This window comes from Seriola lalandi, unplaced genomic scaffold (assembly GCF_002814215.2).
Source record: "Seriola lalandi dorsalis isolate HSWRI2012SDOR001 ecotype SW California unplaced genomic scaffold, Sedor1 jcf7180002054568, whole genome shotgun sequence".
Taxonomy (NCBI): Eukaryota; Metazoa; Chordata; class Actinopteri; order Carangiformes; family Carangidae; genus Seriola; species Seriola lalandi.
Window position 1 is genome coordinate 169753 of NW_019525121.1, and position 24710 is coordinate 194462.

At 39.5% G+C, this 24710-nt stretch overlaps 1 protein-coding gene across 1 annotated transcript in view; it reads right to left on the reverse strand.

The window, feature by feature from the left end:
- LOC111662732 (ephrin type-A receptor 6-like) overlaps positions 1–24710 on the reverse strand; it is a 167389-nt gene that overhangs the window by 34005 nt on the left and 108674 nt on the right. The gene's annotated exons all lie outside the window — the stretch shown is intronic.

A 24710-nucleotide genomic window follows, 5' to 3' on the forward strand; every position in this document is an offset into this window, starting at 1 on the left:
GCCATCTTTAGTGAGTATTGAGCATATTCAATAAAATTCATGAGGTTAGATATTGACACCACATGGAGAAGAATCAGCTGTAATACTGAATTTAATTAACAAGCAAACTTTTTCACATGAATGCACCATTCCCCTCCAATTAATGTGTACTGCTAACTGCTTTTCAACAGACTTTAATTGAAGAATCAACAAAAAAACATGCATGAAGTTATAAGCAAGATATCCAGGTATAACTTTTCACTTCATGTCTTAAAATGATACAAATGTTGTTATTACTTAAAGAATCACTGAAGAGCAAAACAGCATATTTACTGTATATGTGATTGAAGGTTAAGAAGTTAATGAGATGGTTTTACTTGAGGCCTGTAACCTATTTAAACCCTGGTTCTCAACTATTGACAACATCCATGAATAATGGATCACATGGAATTAAATTGTAATGCATCACCTTGATGTGAGTAAATGCAGCGTATTTCTCCTTTAATGGCCAATACTTTCATCACCAAATACCTGTAAATGACCTTCCCATCGGTGTCAGGGATAGTTTGTGCCAATTGACAAGTGTTAGCAGATGACCATATCCAACCCGCAGCATGGTAACCTTCATAGTTAAATGCATGCTGATGTTAACATTTAGCTGCCATTAAGCCTGAGCACAGCCTCACAGAGCCTGGCAGTAGACTCTTAGTGTTGTTGATCTAGACAGAACCAGCTGACCCCAGCGAGCACTCAGTTTGATAAAAATGTGCACTGAATACAGAATGAGGAGAACCGGTGACTATCAACAAGTGTGCATGTGCATACACACACACACACACACACACACACACACACACACACATACACACACGTGAATGAAATACTCACATCAACACCTGCCCACCTTGTCAGCAATAATTATCACACATCCATGCTCACTCTCAATTACTCTATTTCAAAATCACTGTGAAAAGCATTCACTCCCCTATAAGATGTTCTGGTTTAAATTGAAAATAAGTTGAGGGAGCTATCTTTTCTTGGACTGAGTTGCATTAGCTTTGCTCTGTGAATTTCTGCTGTGTAAATAATTGCACTGAGTTCCCAAGAGAGGTCAGCAGATGTAACTGCCATGAGAGTCATTATTATATATTATATTGTCTAATGTTACAGAGCTGACTCATTATGTGGCTATTAAATGTAGGCCTGCTTTTCTCATGTGTATTCAAAGTGAAACAATGCCACTGACTACTGACTAGTTTGTTTTTCATTTATTCCTCAGCAGTGTGTCTGGGGAAGCTGTTTGCAGTTCTCACCTGAGGTCGGGTGTTTGGGCCTGGGAGCTTTGTGCGCAGGGAAAAGAACGAGGGATCAGTTTGGGGGCTTAAGGTTTGTGGGTTAGGGTGTTAGGGAGGTTAAGGTTAGGGGTCAGTGGTCAGGTGTTAGATGAGATGAGAGATGTGGGCTGTCTGGGGTTTGAGCTTGTTAGCCAGGTGCTGAGAGACCTACAGCTACTAATCTAATAAAAGGAGGTGAAAGTGAACATCTCTGTTCCTGTCATCCCACTCCTACTTGTTCTCTCTTTTCCTCAGCCGCTGTCACCATTTGACCATTAACTCTTCATCTGTTGTTGGCTTTATCTGTTTACATGTTTTTAAATTTTAATGTGTCCTCTGCTCCTTCCTTTTCAGAACATCTCCAAATTTCCATCCTCACTCAGTGTGGGAATAAACGAAGTCTCAGTATATTAAGTGCTCAGTATTGTTGGTGTTCTCAAACATGAAGGACACAGTTTTGTATTGAGCAGGTTGAGTCTTCACTGTTTAGGAAAAGCTTTGTGACAGAAGGATACTGTCCTTCATCTACGTTTAAACAGGGTTTAGCAGAAAAAGAGCAGTGGATGATGGTTAAGCTACAAAGAGGTAAGTATGCAAAAAATAAATTAAATTAAATAAAATGCAGATGGTGCTGTGGTTTTAAAAGGGTAGAAATCAAATTCAAATCCTCTCAAGTGGCTTTTTGATTGTATTGTATTGCATGGTATTATCCTCCAAAATGTGGATATGTGTTTGTGAAAGTGACAAGAACTCTGATATTACTTCACAAAAATGTTGGCCGTTATTTACTTGATGAACTAATAGTGACTGTGATTACAAATGACTTTTAGGCGCAGTTAATCAAGCAGCCAGTAACGCAGGTCAGTAAATTTAACTGGATCAAAACTTGGTGACCGATGAAATAGGACTAGAAGGGTGAGGTGCACTGTGCGGCATCTGGTTTACAGCAACAGCCGCTTTTACGTTAAATGCATTTTAATGCTTGGCTTCTCCTTAATAACTGATACCTTAATAGCCATTTAAAATTTGGTAGGTTGTCTGAAATGTTAGCGAAAATAGAACAACGTAATATCATGCGTGAGTGAAAATGGCTAATAATATTTGCATAATCAGTAAGCTCAAAGGGCATGGTGTGCGTGTAAGCATACATGTGTATGTTGGGGTTTATATGAGTGTGTATGTGTGTGTGTGTGTGTGTGTGCGTGCGCACATTTTGATCTTAAAAAGAGAATATGGAGCAGCTGGAGTAGAAAATACAGCCTTGCTTTTCGAGCAACACAATAAGCCAAAGCTACTGACATCTTATTAGGTGATATTATTAAATATAGCCCCTCATATGGCCATTTTACTCAGAGCGTGCTCGTATCCTCTGCTGCTTCTGTCCTCAGTGTGAGAGAAAATTCATCTCAGGGGGATTTTTATCTGATCTAACTCTGGCTAATGAACCACTCTGCTGAAGCTACGATGTTGCAAGGTTTCTTGCTCTGCTTGTGCCAGCTTGGTAAAACAGTGGCGGTAGAGCGGCGTGGTTTGTGGCTAGAGTCACACAGTGGAGGCATCAAACTAAGACACAGCAAGACGGTTGGCATCTGCTGTTAGCATATTGGCCCCTGATAGAGAACAATAAAAAAAGCCTGAATACAATCTCCCTCTGATTCACAGATTCAAATCAACCTCCCACCGCAAGGCACTGCAGAATGCACACTCGCACAAGTTGTGCAAACAAACAAGGGAACACATAACACGTCAAGACAGACTCAAAAATACTCTCCCAGAGTGATCAAACAAAGGCCACATTCTTTCTGATTGAGCTATCTTTTTTGTGTGTGTATATATATATATATATATATATATATATATATATATATATATATGTCTTTATCTCTAGAAAAAATATATACAATATATTCTTGCAACTAGAGCCCTAACTGCGAGGTGTTGAAAAGAGAGCCGCTGTTGGACGCAAACTTTTGATTGGATTTTTGCACCTGATCATGCTATCAGATAATTATTTCTCATTAGATTAATTTAACCTCTGACTGGTTTTATAGCTCACATTGTGAATGTAATCCTTTGTTATCTAGATGCAAGTTATTTAGTGCAATTCATAAAAAGGTGGTCACATTGAAATAGCTTCCTTATGATCAATATCAGTTGTGTCCAGATGTAATGTAATGATGTGATTCAGTTTGTATTACTGCTATAAGTTTAGGATCAGAATTTGTGATTAGTAAAAATTCATCTACATGAGTTGATATGTGTAATAGTTATCTTATTGTTAGCATCACTCCTCTCCTAAAGCTTTAGCCTTGAGAAACTCTTCTCCAGCCCAAGCATAGACTTATTTATCCATAAAATCACTGAAGACTCATGACAAATTATGTCCGCCTCAGTATGCAGAGTGGGTGTGCATTGTTTATCTCCAAAGACAGGAGTACGAGACACATCACCAGGCACTGACAAGATACTCTGAGGACACAGGACACGCGGCAGCCATCTTTAATGATTCTGTATGTGGGTTATTAGAGCTGCAGCATGAAATCTGCCAGAGGAACCGACTCTGTTTCTCTGAGATGCAGGAGCATTGGAAAGCCATTAGAAACACCAGTCAATTACGATGCCCGATGGATGGATTTTCCAGTCAAGCGCGGTTAAGCTCAACATAAACTAATGGGGAGTCTTTAAATGAGCTTGACCTGCATATGATTTTAATTAGCTTTCCTGCCCTAAAGGCTTCCATTAACTGTTTAAAAAAATCAATAGAGCCAGTATTGATGCTGTGTGAGAGCTTAAACGATGTCCTAACACTCCACTGATTCACCGCTGATAGAGAGATAGAGTGAGAGAGAAACACACACACACACACACACACACACAATACAGGTGCTCTTGTTTACAACAGTCATATTGATATGTCTGTCTCTTTTCTAGGTGTCTGGTTCTGTTTGTCTTGAAGCTGACAGAAATTGGTCCTTCATCATGCGGCTTCAGTGGTGAATAGGATGAGAGATTTACAGGTGCAAACACATACATGTTCACATTGTCTATAAAAACATACAAATATTCAATTTGCCTGAATGCACTGCCTGCCATTGTCAAATGTGTGGTGTGCTTCAGAGGCATTTCATAGTTGCTTCAGGGACTAAGGGAATGAATGAATGAATTGAAGTTGTCTCCAGCATTACCACTGGGAACTCAAGTAATCAGTTGGAGCAATGTCACATTTATAGAATCTCTAATGTCAGTGTGTGAACATGTGTGTGGATGTGGTTTTGTGTGTGTTGTTTTTACAAACCGCGAGACAGAATTCAAGTGACACGGGGTCTGCTTGGAGGACGATCATCATTACCCTTTATTAATGCTGGAGGTCGTTCCCATTGCACTCTGGGTCATCTGCTCTGTGCCACGAACTCCAAGCACAGACACCACAGAGACCTGACAACGGTCAAATAAACTGTTGGGTCTGAGTCTAATTATAGAGAGTTAATGTGAAATCTGACACAAATAAGTCACTGATCTGCTCAACTCAATCAAGCTCAGTATAATTGAAATTGTTGCCTAATTAGCACTGGCCTCTGTGTTATCCACTGGAGGATTGCACTGTGCTGCTCTCCCAGCCTTTTTGTTAGACAGTCAAGGTGTGTGTGTTTGGAGGGATAGTTTCACAATTTGGGAAATACAGTTAGTCACTTTCTTCAATACATAGATCAAAACTAACTCACTACAAACCGCGCAAACTGTGCACAAATTCTGTTTTTACAAATAATACAACAGCAAATTTTTGACCTTCAGATGCAGCTCAGCTAGCTTTATATAATGGTATCCATATTCTCAAGAAACTCTTGCCAAGAAAGCGCATATGCACTAAAATTAACTACTTGATATACATTCTTCAAACATCATCAAGCTGTTGCAGTTTCTTTGATCACATGCTGAATCTAATGTAAAAGTATTTTAGCACCTCTCTAGCAAGGATAGCTTTTATAACGACACTGAGGCGGCACGTATTTTAGCAATTATTTCTGAAAGGGTTGTTACAGTGTACTCTGTAAAACCAGGACTAACTCTCATACCACTTTCTGACAGCAGAGTCTCCACTCATAAGAGACAGCTGTCACCTTCTCCTCACTGTCAGCAGACTTCAGTCTGCAGTATCACTGATAAACCTGAGAATTACACTGAGAATTACATCGAACAATCTATAGCATGAAGAAAAGTAAAGTTTGAGTTTCACTCCCTCTCTCTTGATCACTCACGTGTGCACTTTTCTATTTCTTTCTCCCTCTCTTAGTCTTTTTTTTTTTTTAGTGGGTCAGTTAAATGACATTTAAACATCAGTAGCATTTAATTAATTTTCATTCCTGGTGATAACACCAGTTCCCCAAAGCCGAGCAGCTTCTGGCCCATGTCCAACCCTGGTCAAGATGGTCATGCTGATGAGGTGTTGACCCATAGACTCCCAACATGGGCCTGACCCTTTGTCACTTGGTTGATTGTGACTGAGGTATAAGACCAGTTCCTTCTGAATTGACATCCATAACTTTTTCTACCATGTTCGATTGGTGACAGATAATTACTTCACTTTTATGTCCATTTCCTGTGCAGGTTTTGCATGTCCATCTTCCACTTTGCTTGAGGAACCTGTGCATCCCTTGGTAATTACTGCTTATGCTTCTTCTTCTTCCACTATGTACCAATGGTAGCTTCACTTTCCTTCCTCCAGCTCCTTCAATACAATCTCCATATAAAGTGCTGCAGTTTGCTGGCCATCGTCTACAGCAATTTCTCTCCTCACTGTGGCGACGAGGGCTTCTTTTTCTGGAAGCATATTGTCGCTGCCTACAGACTCAGAAAGGAAAAATGGATGTGACCCCTATGACACTAAATAGCTGTCAACCGGATCTAAACTGGGACAGTTTCTTGTTCTCCCTTGGCACACCTGCAATCCTCCCCTGCTGTGGTGGCTGTCTTTAGTGTGACAGTGGAGAAAAGCACCTTAGACTCCTTTGCCCCATCCAGATGGTGGCTTCAACAGCTACCCGGACCATTTATCATGTGTATCTGCTGAGTACAGGGAGTTAACAGGTAATTAAAATCATCAGTCACGCAACAAAAGCAGGGAATGGGGAGGGAGTGAGAGAAAGAGAAAAGGTATGAGACCTTTCTGAAACTCTGGAGCTATTTCTGTAGCGTTTAGTAAGAGCAGGAGAGAAGAGACTGAGAAAATAGAAGTAGGGAAAGTAACTACAAAAGAAAAAAGAGACAAATTAAAGAAATCCGTCAGACAAAGTTTGACTCTGGATGGTCTTTGACTTGCAAACAGCCTCTAACATTTAAACCTCTGTCCTCTTATTGACAATCTGCACTAAAGCAGTAGAAGAGGGATTAAAAGAAAGACAGACAGACAGATACAAAGTGTTGTCTACTGTCACGTGGAGAAGGTTTGTGTGCTAGCTAGCCTGTCTGACACTCTAAGGTCCTGTCTTTAATAGGGTCCCAGCTTGCCACTGATCCCTCTTGTTCTCACTTAATGGGGATGTGGAGAGGCAATGACGTGTGGGAAAGGCCAGTGAAACCGGCCCTATACTGGCCCACCACAATCAATACTCATTTGGCCTCCACCTCTCTTTCCCCAAAAGTAATTAATGAGAAGAACGGAAGTATCTGGCTGCTGACAGCTGATTTCCCTGCCGGTCCCTGTCCTTAACATCCTGTCCACTTCTCATGCTTCTACTTAAAAGCTTCATTATGGTTGAAACCAAGCATTCAGTATTGGAAAGTGACACAGATATGGGCTGACACAGATGTCGATGCGCATAATGTTCTTGCATGCGTGAGGATAAAAACCTAAAAGAAGAGTCATCATACTTGCCAGTTCAGTGTAGTTGGATAAACACACATGTATTTGTTCTTCATTATTTTCTTGAATTAAAAAAAATTAGTTTTGTTTCAATTCAAAATTCTCAAATGAAACAGGCGGTGCATTTCTGTACTGTAGTGGGGGTTGTTCCTATGCACTGATGCAGCGGCACACGGGGCTTTGCCCTTATGGCTGGTCCGACTTTGGAGAGAGCTCCGGGACTTAAGAGGGTTCAAAAGCAACATTCAGTTGGCATTATTTCTACTGGATCAGCAAGTAAAAAAACCTGCCAACTTCTTAATACAACCAGGTGTTTTACGATTATATCATTGCACTGAGCTCAGGGTCTGTGGTTCAAATATGGATTCTTATCGTTGTTGTTGGAGCCAGGGTGATAGCAGTAGCTAACACAATGTTGCTATCATTCAGCTAACAGCCAACAACTGATGAAACACATGATTCATTGACTGTTTGATCTAAACAAATAACATGTTTTCTGGGGGTGACCTTTATAAAATGATCAGTTGTGAAATTAACTAAATGAATACCACATGGAAATGCTAGAAGGACACGTGTCTATTGCCACTTTAACACTGAATATCAGAATAAACATTTTTTTCAAAATCTCCTCTTGTCTCTTCTCCTCTCCTCTCTGAATAAGAGTGTATAGGGAGAGGAGTGGAGTGCCTCTGCAGTGGAGGTACAGTATAAATAGCAGTCAACCCTCCTATAGCCCCCAGAGCAGACTTACTGCAGCAGAACACACAGCAGGCAGAGTGGCAATACGCTCTTTCCTATAGAGCCCATTTCAAGCAGAGCCATCTATACACAACCCCGCTGTCAAAGTCAACCATCCTGGAGTTAAAAAATAGCCCACACAATTGATACAATGCTGTGTGAATGAGTCATGAAGGATTGTTTGAATACAGAGTACAGGATGCGTTTTAAAACCACTCATAATACAAAAAGTGACAATAAATGTGTTGAAGAATAATACAGTCTCTACTTGTAACTTCAACAAATGGGTAACAGGTCACAGTTTCATGTTTTCTATGGAACAAAGAAAATGCCATTTTACAGGGAAGTTTCCTTTCGATCGCCTTACAGCGGTTGACTACACAAGTTTTTTTTTTTTCTTTTATACTGGCTGGCACTTCTATGTACCAGCCAACAAAAGTGGGACAAACTGACGCTTCAGAAAAAGAAGATGGTTGGACGAACCAATATTAAGAAACTAATGCTGAGGGCGGCACATTTTCTAAGTGAGGACAGTGCACCAAGAGGATAAAATCACTCCTATGACACTTGCAGATTCCCACTTTAATAAAAACTGTCTGACATGGAGGAATGCATGAACAAATGAGTGAGTACTGACCTGTAGCTATGTAGGCTACATTATGCTTTTCACAAAAAGAGTCAGAGTAAGCTTGATAAAATAAAGCTTGTCAATGTATGTGATGTCTCACTCTGAAAATATTTGAATACACTGTGGAAATGGAGTACAAATTGTAACACCTTAAGCTGAGCATATCGTCAATGGTTGTTAAAATGTATAAAGGTCTATGGAGATTTAAGCTAGAACTGCTGTCATTATGAATAGTTTGATGGAGTGAGGCTAATGCAATTTCATTTAAATGAACTGAAGCGACAAAAGGCAGTGGCAACTGATTTATCTAACTTTCAGAAGACAATGGGGCTGCATTCTTGGGAGGAAATTCACCCCAAAGATTGAAGAGCGGATTGAGGTGGGAGTTGAGAGAGAGAAAACTTCAGAGAACATCCATCAGGATTGCAGAACAATGAATCCAATCACTCTGTATTAATGAGCCAACGCTTAAAATAGTTCCCGTTGTGAGGTGAAGTCAGGGGAAATGATCTTTGCAGGGGGGGAAGAAGCTTCCTGATAAAAGTCTGGGCATAAATCATTTTGTAGAGTAGAAATAGCTAATCTCTTTTCCTTCAAACTCCCCACCTGCTCTGAACACTGCTGAGTAGCGACCCTGGGGAATAGCTATTCTTAACGCTGACTGGTGAATAGGTGACTTACTGTATGTCTAGGGGGTTCAAAGGAGCTGGCTGAAGATATATATGGACACACAACACTGTACATGTGGGCAGCTCAGTGATGGCTTTCAAAACTTAATGCACAAAAGCATGAAGGTGTTTCCAATATCCAGATGCCAAGTTTGTCATAAAGCAGATTTTAGTGATAGTGATGGTAATATATGATTTGATTATCTGCACTTGGTCATTCCCATAGTAGCTCTAAGACACCTTGAATAGAGGTGCGTCACTATAACTTCTGAATTGATATTTGTACTAAGTAGCACTGAGTTCATTTACTGTGCATGTATAAAGGCTGGTCACACACATTTATTTGTTTGATAGCACAGATAATAAGATGTTGATAAGTTTCATAGCAGACACGAAGAAAACCTTTGACAGCAAAGTAACAGAACAGCCAATACTTTTAGACATTGCAATTCACTACATTGGTGTAATCACTGATGTGGGTCTTCGGATGGCAGTGTGAATCAGTGTACCACTTTTGGGCCTGACTGAAATAGCTCAACAACTATTGGCCGAGTTGCCATGAAATTTTGTACAAATGTATGGGCTGTAGAACTAGGTTGAGTCGTCCACTAATTGCGGTTGTTCATGGTTCATGTCATAGGTGCGTGTGGTAAAGTGTTTTGGAGAAAAACCTTACACGGATGCAGCCGTTTACCATTTACATTCAAGATTCCCAAAAGATGACTCCTAAAGACTTTGGTGATACCCTGTTTTCTCCTTGACATTATTGTTTTTGAATGAAATGTCTTGATAACTATTGGATTGATTGCCATGAAGTTTGGTAAAGACTTTGGCCATCACCTGACATTCTGCCTAAAGGCACCATCACAGCAGACATAATTTTCTACATTTATTCAGTACTTTGGTTAATGATAAAATACATGGAAAATTAAGAACATTTCCATCAATTTCAACTGTACTTTTTCTTTAGTCTTTGTTAGCAAATGTTAGCATAGACGCTAAACATGGTTAACATTAAGTTAGACAATGTAGGTGGTTATTTTCTAATAAATGGTGATGATCCTGTACAGCAACCTCCTCAAACAAATGTGTGCTCTGTCTGTGGAGTTCATACTGATCTCCTAAGTAACTCACATTAATCCTTTATGCGTGTCCCTAAAGTTTCTGTTAACTGTATGACTTTGTCTCGAGCCCACCCGATCTGATGTTACCCATATTAAGCAGGTGAGTATTTTTGTGCTGTAACATGAATACAAATAAACAGTTACAAGGCCAACATAAGTAGCTCTCCCTACTGGGCCCAGCTGTGCTAAATGCCCCTTCTCACCTCCTCTTCACTTCCTCTTGCCCTTGTCACCTCTCTTTTTCATTTTCGTCCACAAAAGTATACCCAAACCCAGTTCTATCTGATCTACAGAAGCCTGAATATAATATTAGCATCCCCCCTCCCCCTTTTCTCCTTAAATGCAGAATGCAGATATGCCAAAGTTCAGACATTTAGTATTTATGGTGCACCTGAAATATGCACCTATTGTACTCTCATTTTTGACTCCACATCTGTTGTTTTTTTCACGACTCAAAACTAAACTAGTCTAAGTGTGTAGGTATATGTGTGTACAGCAAACTCCTCAAAGTTTGTGTGTGAGTGTGTGTGTGTGTGTGTGTGTGTGTGTGTGTGTGTGTGTGTGTGTGTGGTAGCAGCAGGTCATTGGCATAGATAAAAGAGGGCGCTGAAGGGCAGAAAATGGGCAGGGGGCAACAGATGCCCCAGGTCACATGAAGCCCTTTGGGAAGCCAGCTGAACAAACCTGCCAACAAACACAGGAAGCAAACACCTGCTAACATCATATCACAGATGCCCACATTTATTAAGTCTACACAAACACACATGCAGTCAACGTGTTATTTGCATACCCTTATAAACATATACTCAAGCCCCTCTTGCACATTGGCTGTAGGGTTCTTACTCTTGTAGGTATAAAGTAATGAGGTAATTGTGTGGTCATCTCTCATATAATGTGGTTTGTTTGATTTTTTGCCTGCCAAAAATGAATGACTGACTCTTTTCTCCTAGTAAGTTTCTCTGATAAGATCAATATGAACCAAATTCACACTGGTACGTACTGACTCCAGTCAATAGCCGTATGCGTGTACTCCAAGTATGATACTGACAAAGGCTCTAACCTTCTCCCATATTCTCAACTTTTGTGTGTTACTAAACTGTCTGTGACAAAATGTGTGTGATACAGTTTAGCAGTGCAGTTAGCCCTAGGGGCTAACCATAGTTGCATGCGCTCGCTGCTAAGACCGTTCAGTACTGCAAACCCATATACTCGACAGAACTATATGTAAAAAATACACACAATCTCTCCCCCATTCAGGGCAACACACTCACTAAATTTCTGCCATGTAGAATCATGTGATGCCACATCGCACCAGGAGCAACTTGATCAAAAGCCTTGATGTGGGCATGGAGCAAGTGGTTTTTCATACATCATGAGTAGCGTATTACAGCTTTGGACTTATCTTGACGGACTGTCGGAGGTTTGATATTTACTGAAACTGCAAAAAGTGCACAAAGACGGAAAGCCTACATCTGAACAAAATGTGCCAGATGTCCAAATTTGGATTCAACAAGAAAGTAGCAGTTGGCCGTTAATCTGTGAGTGTACATCAACACTTCCTGTTGCGGCTCTATAATAAAAGCCTTGTGTTGGTTTGCCAAGAGATTTTAATGTTATAAACCAGCAAGGTCATATCTCTTAAACTAAAGTAAGAACAGTAATTTTAAAAATATGATGTTAAAGATATAAACACTGAACAATTTCCTCTTTTTCTTTGCTTTCACACAGTTAGAAGGCCTGTGTGGTGATACAAAGGTTGTATCACCACACAGGCTGAACTGATTAATTATACGTTAAGGCAATGTTGTGAGTCAGCATTATTACTCCCTGCATGTAATCCCATGATATCGCGGCTGAAGACTACAATACTGCTTCGCTAGAGGAAAGAGATCTTTCCATATCAAACTTACTGCAAAAACTATGTCTCAGTAAGTATGGTGATTTTATAGCCTGACTTGTTTAGAGTACGGATTGGATTATTTAGTGCTGACTATGCAAGACTATGTTTGACTTAATTCAAGTAAATGTAACTTTGCATGTATTAATTAACAATTTTATCTTATTTGGGTTTATGTTTAGCTACATTTTATGTATGTATCTATTACAGTCTTCTGGCTTGCATAATGGTATATTCTAAATTTATTGAGGGACAAAATATTTAATTTCAAGGTTTAGACTTTTGTTCACATGACTTTCAACCTGTCATATCCAGTGATGACAATAAGATTTTAGACAGTTTTAGTCAGTCATTACAGTACAATATAAACCTGTAGTCTCAGAATGATCATCAGACCTAACACCCCTCTCTGATAAAACCAGAATAACATATTAATTATAATAATAGACTTTATTTATTTACCATTTTCATAAAAGAGATGTAGCTCAGTGCTTTGCAATAAAATAAAAATTAGATTGTACATTTAAATATAAGGGCAATTAAACAAGACAATAAAGGCAGTAGATGATACAATATCTAAATGAAAAGAGAAAACAGACACCAGTAAGAATAATAAAAAATGAAAGAATTAATTAAAAGCCAAATTAAATAAATTGGTTTTCAGCTGTCTTTCTGACAGAGCTAATAACATGATAAAAACTATTTTTAAAAAGTGTACTAGGGATAGGGTTGAGAAAACAGGTGGAGGATTTACTCTGTGATTCAAGTTCCAGGTCCAAAATCACTGCAAATTTTGACATGACTGCCCATTTTTCTTTAGGTTGACTATCATAACTGAGCATTTCCAACAATTTCTAGAGAAGACAGAGGATTGACAAAGAATGTAGCAAATTCATCCCATTTTGCAGAGGATGATTTTACATCTAAGGGGAAATGTCAGGAAACACTTAAGTCATAGAGATTCATTCTTTAGGGACCATGAATGTCTCTTCCAAATTTTATTCATCAGTCCATCCAATAGTTGGAACATTTCACTCAAAACCAAAAAGGCCAACCTTATGGTGGCACTAGAGGAAAAGCCACAGGATCACCAAATTCACCCAGAGACATTATCTGGGGACCATTAATGTCTGGACGAAATTTTATTCATACCAATAGTTGATGAGATGTTTCAGGCTGAACTACTAAACTCAGGCCTCTGTAATTTATAGTATAGCACGAAGGGCAGACAGAGAGCAAGTGTGTGTGTGTGTGTGTGTGTGTGTGAAGGGGTCGACTTTAATATGGTTCTGGAGTATATCCCAGTAGACATTAGGTGAAAGGCAGGGAAGTAACCTGGGAAGTAACCAGGTCCAGAACAGGGTTGAAACTAAGGAGAGACACAGAAGCCCAAACCACTGAACTAACATGACATCCCTACATTAGAATCAACCTTAAACAAGAAAAAATGACCAAAAAAAGACATCACTTCATCACTGTAAGGTGACTTGGAACAGCTGTCAGACTTGGCCCTTCTATGTGCCACTTCATTTTACTTTAGGTGAGTTTTTTTATTTAACATGCTGGTGTTAACAAGGATATACACTGTGGAAACCCTGCACAATTATTGTGGGATGTGGAGCAGAACGAACAGTGGACCATTTGAGTATGATAGATCATTTTTCTAGCTGAAGAGGAGAACAGGTAGACTGAAAGTGGTCCACATGGTAGGCAACAACAGCAGCAGCACAACACAGGCAACACTTTGAGTAAATCTGTTGTGTGCTGGTGTTAGTAAGTATGACTTAGAGAGCATAGGCAAAGATCTTGAGCTTCTGTTCTCTCTCTGTCTCTATTCTCTGTCTCTATTCTCTGTTTTCTCTTCCAACCACCACTGGCCTCCCTCTGACGGCTCTCTTTATTTATCTCTTTTCTCATCTCTTTCTTTCCCTGTGTCTCGTTCTTCTCTTCTCTCATTCTTTCTCTTTGCTGAGCTGACGGCCGCGGCTGGGTTGTGATCCAATCACAGACTGACTGCAGCAATCACCGTCTGCTGATTGGTTTTATAATCCTTGCTCAGGATCTCAGATGGGAGAGAATCAGCTGGCCAAGAAGTGCTGCTCTGAAAGCTGTCATACTGATGCGCGCATGCACACACACACACACACACACACACACACACACACACGAGCGCACCAACGCACACACACAGTGTTCTTTCTTATGGCATCTATATCACACATCTTGACTCGATATCATTGCTTTCATTCTCTGTATGAACGTGTGTGTATGCGTATTGGGATCGCAATGATTGAACAACAAAGAGCAAAAGAAAGCATTCACTCACCTGACGGGTCTGTATCTGAAATAAACTATTATTCTTCATATGTGTGTGCGTGTGTCTGTAGGCTCTTAGCTTTGTTGTATATATGTGTGTACATGTACAATAATAACATGTGCATTGATATATTTAAGGACATGATGCAAGACTGCATCCTAGCCCTGCAACACCTCACAAGGGCACAAAGGGACAGTGGAAGTAAAATATAAGTGAATGCAGTAAAGCTACACACACGCCAGCCCAAACTCCCAGTTCAATAAGCTAAGCTTTATCTCTCATATTTAAACATCCAGAGAAGAAAAGCTAATCTTCAAGGCACAATATCGCAGCTAAATCCCCAAATACTCACAGGTAACAGCGGCTGTTCGATTTGCCTTCTGGCATGGATAACCATATGAGAAGAGAAAATGTAATTAGTCAATACACATAGGTGCTGTTCATGAAAAAATACAATAACTCATATATAAATGCACACAAGTGGATGCGGAAAAGACCACATCTCACACCTGTGTGTGTGTGCAATTGCTACTTTATTTCCCTATTCTAACAACAGGTGCCCTATAATCTTATAGGTTTTAATATGCTTAGATCAGTTCATATAAGATGCAATGACCTGACAAAGCTCCTACATCTAATATCCTGTGTTCCACAACCTGGATTTTGAAATCCAAATTTTTGCTTCCTGTATTCTTTGGGTATTACTTTCTGCATAGTTCAGCAAGTTGCATCAGCCTGTAACCTACTGCATGTCCTATTTACTGTGTCCTTGTCCTACATCTGTGAAGTTGTACAGTATAAGTACAAGTGATACTCCTACCAGTAATGTGTGTGTCTTCCGTGTGTCTATCAAAATTAGTTTTACAGGTGTTGTTTGGAAGTATTCATAGGAAAATTAGAACTCATGCTGTTTAGTAATCCCACAATAAGTGGCTGCTGCAACACACTGTTCCATAATGGGAGTTTCAAGCCTGGCAAGAAGCCAGCGAATAGTTTTTTATAGAGAATTACACAGTGTATTGAGTCTTAGTTTGCTTTGGAATATTTTCTGTTTAATCCAGCATCTGTCAAACACTCACATGGGACTGTTGTTTGGCTACTGCTCATAGGCGATGGTTAACATAAGCTATATGGTAGCTTTAGTGTTCCAGGCTCATGCTGGGCAGAACCAACATCACTGACTGTCCTCATGTAAAAAACAAACTCATAGGTTGTCTGTGCAAGCAGTTTATTTCGACCCATTGGTAGGTTTTATTGTTAGGTGTCCTCTTGCTGCCATAGTTATTATGACAGGAGTGAAGGAGGTAGTCAGGTGATGTAGTTTAAAGAGCAAGATATTGGCTAAATACTGTAGTTTTGAATCATTGTTGGTTACAGCAGTGGTCAACAGCATGGAAATACTGAAGATGCGATTTTTGAAGAGGTGTTTTTTTTTTTACTGCTATACATTATATTTATATTTAGGATGCATAAAAGTTTGCTCTTATATTCAATGATTAGTTGCAATGTGTTGATTTTACTGTTAATGTTAGACTAAATAGAAAAAGAATAAGAATAAATCAAACCAAAAAGGGATTAAGAAATGTCAGCAAATCTTATATTTAACTTAAGTTTCTCTGCAGATAACAGATACATATCCAAATATGCCACAAGTTACCAAATTCAGATCACAGAGATAGAAATAAGCAGAAGTCAGGGATGTTCAGGAAATTACAAAAAGCTGCCTCCAAATGGCTGAAAGGACAAAGCAGTAAAGAATGTAGCACAGTACGGGCTTCATGGGGAACGGATCGAAGAGGCAAAAAGGGTGTTGGTAATTTAGAGTTACCCCTACTGAGCTGATTCCTCACAGTCTTCTGTGGGAAAGTGGAGAGTGCTACATTGACAATCACACACTAGTTAAAACATATGCCCATACTGGGCTTTTAGTGGCTTGCTTATTGCTGTCTGTCTGAAGTGAAAGTGTTATAGTTCATTTATCAGTCACTTTAAGTGCCATAACTGACAAAATATGACCATTACTTTGAAATTCCCTGTGACAAAGTGAAACTGCAGCTTTGCATTAGAAGGTTTCTCTCCAGGTGATCCCAGAGCTCCATCAATGACTATATAGGTCTCTATTAACACCCCAGTTACCCACTCCTCTCCTCTCCCGTACCAGTGCCAGGTTGTGTTTATTCTCACCAAAGGTTGCTCACCTGTCTTCACTCTCAGCTCACAGGAATTTATTATAACTGCAAATAATCTCCAGGGGCAACACTGTGGTGTGAGAAACCCAATTACAACCCTGTACCACATGCCCTGCATCCTAAGCATCAAAACTTCTGTGCTGAAATGTTTTCTTTATTTTTTTATGAATTAACAATGGGAGAGTGAGGAAAGCAGCGTGTACTGTACATAGCTGTAAATAGAAGTCAGAATCCCCAGTTAAATAAATACACACACACACACACATCTGAACCCACATCTTTGCCTTTAGCTCAGTGTGTGTGTGTTCACTGGGGTGAATCCACGCCACTGGGAGCATCATTCATTCCAGGCCTGGAGGGAGAGAGAAGACAGTGCAGCCCGGGCATCTTTCCCTCTCTCTCTCTCTCTCTGTAACACGTATACATACATATACACACACACGCATACACACACTGCCCCCCATGAGGTCAGCAGGATAAGCTGGTTTGAGGAAGGTATGTACCCTTCACTTCCTGTCAATGACAACATGGGCTGGTAGCCGCTACGCACCACTGAATCCAAATCACTGTCTTCCTCTCTCTTTCACACTCATTGTTTTTGTCTGTATCTCTTTACCAGAGTACTTCCCATTGTATCAATTCCAAACCCACCTCTGCATCCTCACCTCCCCCAAAATCATCATCTTATATGATGAAACTTTAATGATTTCCTTGAGGAAATTGGCTTGTTGCAGTGGCAATATATATATAGTCATAACAATAATAGGATGCAAGAAAGAGGAAATGTTTGGATCTGTGTATGTATGTGTGTGTGTTTTCAGAAGGGAGGCTTTGTTCTGCTTACTCACTCTAGCTCTCTGCTAGGGTTAGACTAATTTCATGAAATGAAACAGTCGTTTTGTTAAATAATAGATATTATTATTTTTCTTTATTAAGTCTGCACACCCTCTGGCCTTCAAAATTACCATTGTCTCCTCTCTGTCTTCTGTATGTCAAGTTATCAAGTCAAGTTATGTGCACACACTCAAACGTGTGTCAGTTAATTCTGTTCTTACATGGCATAGTTTGAAACGGTAATGTATTAGTTAATTAATTTAATAAGCTGGTCCTGGCCAAATTTTATCTTTACAATATATGAGATGCAGCTGGTTTTCGAATATAACACAATAGTCCTTAATAATAAAGAAAACATTAGAATTAAAAGTCAGTGGCAAACCATCTCTTCAATCTGCACTCCATTTCTCTCTGGCCTGTAAGCACACAAGGGACTGTCATCCTCACGCCGCCCTTTACTCCTTCAGCCTCTCTTTTCTCAAATGTCAGTTTTTTTTTTTGTCCATCAACCGTCCGAACACATCCATTTCCCTTGGCTATTGGTGGAAAAAAAACCCTAAAGATATTACAAGACAGCCGGCTGCTTACTTTAAGCTCATTTAGGGTAAAACTTTTCAGGGTTGGTTTGAGAAGACATTGAGAGAAAACTTTAAAGAAGTTGAAATATGCAGTACAGGGGTGACGATGTTACAATGGACTGTTACACTAACTGCTTACATTTAAATTAAATTGTGACTGTTTCCCAAAACTGATTTGTCATCATAGTGTTAAGATAATCCTCAAATTTGGTACACTATCAGTGATAAAGGCTGAACATAAATAAAGAATCAACAGTTGTGTACATTTGTGTGTGATGAGATAACTAATTACAGTTGTAATGCTTTCTAATCAGACTGTTGTGCTTGAAGGAGAAATGTTTGACCAGGGTAAAGATAGAGACGAAGAAAATTGCTGTCTATCCCAGAGGAACCTGAGTCAAAATGACAAAACAGTCACATCTTCCCTCTATCTGCTACTATGGATAATATTTTATTCATCTTGCAGAGGTCCTTATCGGACTTATGATGAGTGACCAGGCAGGGCATGACTGTCTTACTCAAGGACACTTTGACAGAAAAAACCTTCGAGTAACAGGACTGTGTAGTCTGTGGGGATTTAGTGCCAGCTAAGTATGCATGTGTGAGTTATGTGTGTCATCCATCTGTGATGCTATTCAACACACACACACACACACACACACACACACACACACACACACACACAGAAAATGGTGAAAACCCTAATAGATGGGCATTTAATGTCCACACACACATACAAGAGCTAATAGATGTGACTTCTTCGTGACTCTTCCTGTGCTCAGCGAGCTCTAATGTGTTAATAGCGTGAGAATTAATAGTGCATACGGTGTCTAAATGGAAATAAGCACAGAGGTGTGTGTGTTTATTTCTATTTATATAAAATGTGTGTGCCTCCTCACAGATGTGAGGGTTGCTTTATAGACAGGTAAACAAAGCTTTGGATGGGTTTCTGTCCCTTTCTTCTGTGTTTTGCCTTTTTGTTTCATCATCTTCTCCATCTGCCAGGGGAAATTTATTGAAACATCTCTGGGCCTCCTTTTGCTTTTCTCACATACTCTTCTTATGATCTCCATTTCCACAATTTATTTAGTGTTTATAATAAGAAAGCATTATGACAGCTATGTTTTACATTACATGGTTCTGTACTCAAGCACACTGGATTTGAGCGATTAAGGATGATGTTTTGACTGGCCAAGTCAGTCATCTGACTTCAGTCCAATGAAGCAATTGCTTCACTTGCTGAACCCCAGACTGAGGGTAAACAACAAGTAAAATACAGAAACTCATGACTTGAAGGTTGTTAAGCTATCCAACTAATGTGTGTTCACTAAACCACTGGGATAATATTAAAATGGGTACAATTCCCACACTGTTAATTTGCTGTGGATGTGAACATCAAATAAAAGCCACAAACTCAGAACTTTGACCTCATAGTCGTGGCTTGATTTCAAATCTAAAATGCTGGAGTACAACACTGGCAGAACAAAAGCTGTCTTACTGCTCTAATGCTTTCTGACTTCTTTGTTCTTAGCTTTCTCCAATCTCTCATTGTACTTGTAGTTTCTAAAGTCCTTCAGCACTGGCCTCCATTACATCTGGCTGCTGACTGGACAATTTTACAGTGTTACCTTCAGTGTTACTGCTAAACCTGTAATGGGATGGCTTATTAAAATTGGCCACTTTTATTCAGAAGGTCAGGTACCCTTACATTGGAAGTACTGTTGTCGGAAGAAGTCATTTTAAACTGAGTACTCCCCTCTCCCAAAATATATTTCCTATACAGTTTAATTTACAGAACCTGGAAGGTAACAAGGGCCTTTGTTTTAAGTGATTGTTAATTTGTAACCTGGAAATAGCTATTGGATACACTTTACACTATAATACACTTAAGATTATACTAAAACATGTGATATCGGTGGCATGAACCCAAAAGCCAAGTATAGATCTCCATCTTGTGCATTATTGTTTGAATAGCACTTAATGTCAGGTGTAGAGTCTGTAGAGGAAGCGCCACTGTCATGACTCACACCCTGTTTATTCTGGCCATCCTGCCTGTCTCCTTCCTCCATCACCCATCAGATATCCTCGGATTTTCCTCCCTGTCCCAGTCACTAACTCACAGTACGCCCGCAGTCTTTCCCCAGTCATTTGGCAGATCATTGTGTATCATGCATGTTTTGCATGTTGTGGGCTTTGTTTTTTTGTTGCTGTCACGTCTTCTTGTAACAACCTGCCTGTAAGCCTTAACTCAGAATATAATAATTATATCGGCATATATAATAAAACATCTACCAGTGACAGGCATCTTGACTGTTTCTTTCACCAAAACTTAATTAATTCATGTTATTCATTCTGCTAGCAATACGTATAAAAACATGCAAACGAATACACTTGCAGTAGCTGAAGAATGTACATCCTTGAATTCCAATTAGCAGCATTTCTCTGATGATTTGACATATGAGCTGTCTGGACAGTCAAGGCAGCATATGCCAATTGCTACATATTTGTAAAGGAAGCAACAGAGATATGACAGAAAGATGTGGTACAAAGGTAACTGAAAAATTGACAATTGAGTGGCAATTTTTGCAACAGTAACAGTTAAAATGAAACTGTTTTACTTAAAGAGTTGATATTATTTTGGGTACCCAGTGGCCAGGCATGTCCCTTAATGATAAATATACAGTATTTTGTCTCAGACTGTAGAGCTTTAGTTAGCTCTGTGCGACGGTGTGAAAATGTTCCCCTATAGTCTGTTTATAGGTGCTATATATCACAAGGCTTCCAATGGCAATCGCCAATGATGCTGCAATCCCAATCCATTTAAGCCACTACTCTACAGCCCACGCCAGTTTGATGGAGCTAAAGTCATTATGACTTTGTGTGTGTGTGTGTGTGTGTGTGTGTGTGTGTGTGTGTGTGTGTGTGTGTGTGTGTGTGTGTGTACACGCATGTGGAAAAGTGTGTGTGTCTGTCTTACTCAGCATTATCACTTAATTTTCAGGTGCAGGGTTTTTCACACAGCACTTGTTCTGTTGTGCATTTGTTATTCATGTGTGTGTGTGTGTGTGTGTGTGTGTGTGTGTGTGTGTGTGTTTGTGTGTACAGTGCTATTTGCACAATTGCAAGCACAGCACTCTACTCTCCTAACACATAGAGCGGTCTCCCCTGACAAGTGCACTCAATCATGGTAATTTTTTACAAATACAGCATTATTCAACTGGCGCGGACAAAACTGTGAGTTTACCTCCATAAGCCTTTGTGAAAGGCTAACAAGTTACCAGGAGCCTTATATTTGGGTTTCAGGTTACTTCGCAGGAACAAAATATAACACGTAATCTCTTTTAACCTGTTTTTTGATTTGGCAACACCAAATTTATGAATAAACAATTAAAACAATGATGCCAACAGCTCCCGCAATTTTACAGCTTCAGTCTAAACTTCACAAGATATCAAAAGCCCCAATGCAAAAATCATCAACTTTCTTGCTACTGAAACTTTTTGTTGGAAATAACAAGTGCAAAATCTGCATTTGGTGACAATTACTTGCAGACTTGATTAATTATCACTTTGTGGTAATTAATCTGTCAACTGGATGACACTATGTCACTAGAATATAATATATTTCTACACATGCCAGTAATGCAAAAATAATGACAAAGAGATCAGACAAATTTTAGGAATATGAACTTATTTGTGTACGACATAATGAAAAGCTTTAAAAGACAAGTTAGATAAATGGAGAGTTATGAGTGTGAGGTCAGGCAGGACTTTTGCAGTTTCATCTTTTGACTTTCTTGTCTGTCTTCGGCTCCGTTTCTCTCTGGATTTTAAAAACCACAGTTCTGTAATAAAACGAAGAAAACACGATTAAACCAAAGGAGCTTGGTGCTGTCTCAAATTGACGGGTTCATGGACAAACCAGTTTCTATGTGAAGATTAAAAATGCATCTTGAAGAGAGATGAAGAAAGTCTGAGCCCATCGTGTGTGTGTGTGTGTGTGTGTGTGTGATGGTCTACTCACTCTCCTTGAGGACTTCACTCTATTAAAAGTCAGGAGTGCCAGAAGAGTACAAACAGCATTATGCACTGAAAGAGGTTACTGTCTCTCTCTCACACACACACTCACACTCTCTCTCACACACACACTCACACTCTCTCTCACACACACACACACACACACACACACACACACACACACACACACACACACACACACACACACTTTCCCCAAAGAACTCTAGGTTAGCATGAATGTTGGTCTGCTTTATAAAGTGTGTAAAACAAAACACAGATTTCCCGCTGAGACCTTCTCATCTGCTCGGTAAAGATGAGAGGAGCTTCTCAGCACACACTGACTATAAAGAGATTGAAATTATACCAGCATTTCAGTCTTCCTGTGGAGACAGAGCAATGGAATGCAACAACAAAAAACAGATTTTGTGCATTACGTTCCGTGGTGAATACTCACTAGGAAAAAAAGTTCCCAAAGATAACAATAGGAAAGTTGCCATATTGTAGCCAAAAATCATGTTTAGAAAATTGCCATAGATATTTAAACATACACAGTAACCAAATGTTATCTGGGGGGTTGGGTTGGAATATGGGCACAGTATAAGGTTCCACTGATGATTTCACAACCATCATTGTATCTTGCAGAAGTGTCATCTTATTTTAGTGAGTGAAATGGAAGAGTGAAAAAAGATTCTATCAAGTGTAATCTTGTCCATCCATGCCTCCACTCTTGCAACCTTTTCTGAAAACCGTCTTCATTTATTCATAGTCTCTTAGTGCTTACTTTCTATTTCATCTGTTTGTGTCCCTCTTCAAAAGTTGCGGCCATTATGAAAAGCAGAAAGCGATACAGTAGTTCTACAGTGGGTAGAAAGAGACCAAGAGAAGGAGGGGTACACTCAGGGTGAACGCCTTCAAAGCAGCACAGATTTTTACTCCAATCAACAGGGTAAAACTACCTGTTGCACACTATTTGATACAGTAGTTCTTGTACAAAACGGGTGCATTTACCCCCCACTGCAGAACATCCACATTGAAATGAAGCTGATTATAATGAATCACAGCAACAGATGTGAACTTTATGCAAAGAGTATGCAAAAAAAGTAATGGTAAGATATATTCATAATTAAGTTTTAAATTGAAATGTTAAAGTACCTTCTAAAACCTGCACTATATGTTAAGTGAATTCGATTGCCATTTATTTAGAGTAGTAATCAACACACTAGGAAGTCAAAGTTGAACCAGATCATATGACAGAAGTATCGGTGAATCTATCCTCAGTCATGAGAAGTTTGAGGTAGCATCGTCATGTCTTTACCATGCCATGTCTTTCACGTACCATGAGCTGCTTTGATATTTCGGAGTTACATGTTTTCTCCCCCAGCTTTAAATATTCCATCAAACAAACGCTTCATCTCTCAAGTTCCCCTCCTTGTTAAAAGCAGGGTGAACAAGTGCAGTATGAGTGAGTTGGCTGTCACATGTACATATGTTCTTATGAAAATTAGACTCAGCTGCATGATAGATACATACACAGAGGCTTTCTATATGGATGTATAGTATACATGTCATGAGAATGACATGTATATACATGCAGAGGTATCCTATATGGATGTACCATATAAACATGTCATGAGAATGATATGTATGTAGATGAATACATGAATAACTATACACCTTGGAGATGGGGGTGGCATGCAAAAAGTGTCGAAAGCTGGAATGGAACCAGGGATGTTGTGGTTACATCAGTTTTACAGTGTTGATGTCTGAGGAGATCAAGCTTCAGAATCCACAACAGAGGAATCGAATTGTTTATCTTATTCAATTTTAGACAATCCTTCCACGGCAGATTAAAAACTCACTCACAGTGATTGAAGGAAACTCCATCCAATCTGATATGCTTGAACCTCTTGAAAAAATGACATGGACCTTGAGTTGGTCTTCTTTTGCCAAACAATTTCCAAGATCAAGAATGAACTTTATTGCTTAATGTTTATTTTGTTCCTGTTCAAAAGTTGCAGCTCCCGAATGAGGAACTCTTCAAATAGTCACGCACGCACGCACGCACAAATAAGCTTCAACTAACTATCTATAAGTCATGTCCATCTCCCTTTAGCACGATTAGTCTTTTAATCATCACTTCAAAAGGAAGACATGTCTACAGCTCATACTATACAAGCTCAAAGTCAACTACAGTGGGGAAAAAAATCCTCTGTTCTTCATGTTAGGATGAATATGAGAACAACGCAACAACAGCAAACACTTCATTATTTCCAGTAAAGCAGCTACAGCTGAAGCCTGCTGTGGTCTGCTTGGTATTCACCACCAATGTTGGAGAGAAAAGAATGAGTGTGTGGAAGTAGACATGAGGACTTGGGGGTGTGAGTGGAGGGAAGTGTTGGTAGGTGTGTGATGGGATCAGTCACCCCTGGGTGTTGAGGTTACTCAGAGAGGGTTGGATAGGACTGGAAAAGAGCAAAGAGAAATCATAACACTGGTGTTAGAGCATAGTTATACTTCCACAGCAGGTGAATCTTTCAGCAGTCTTACTTC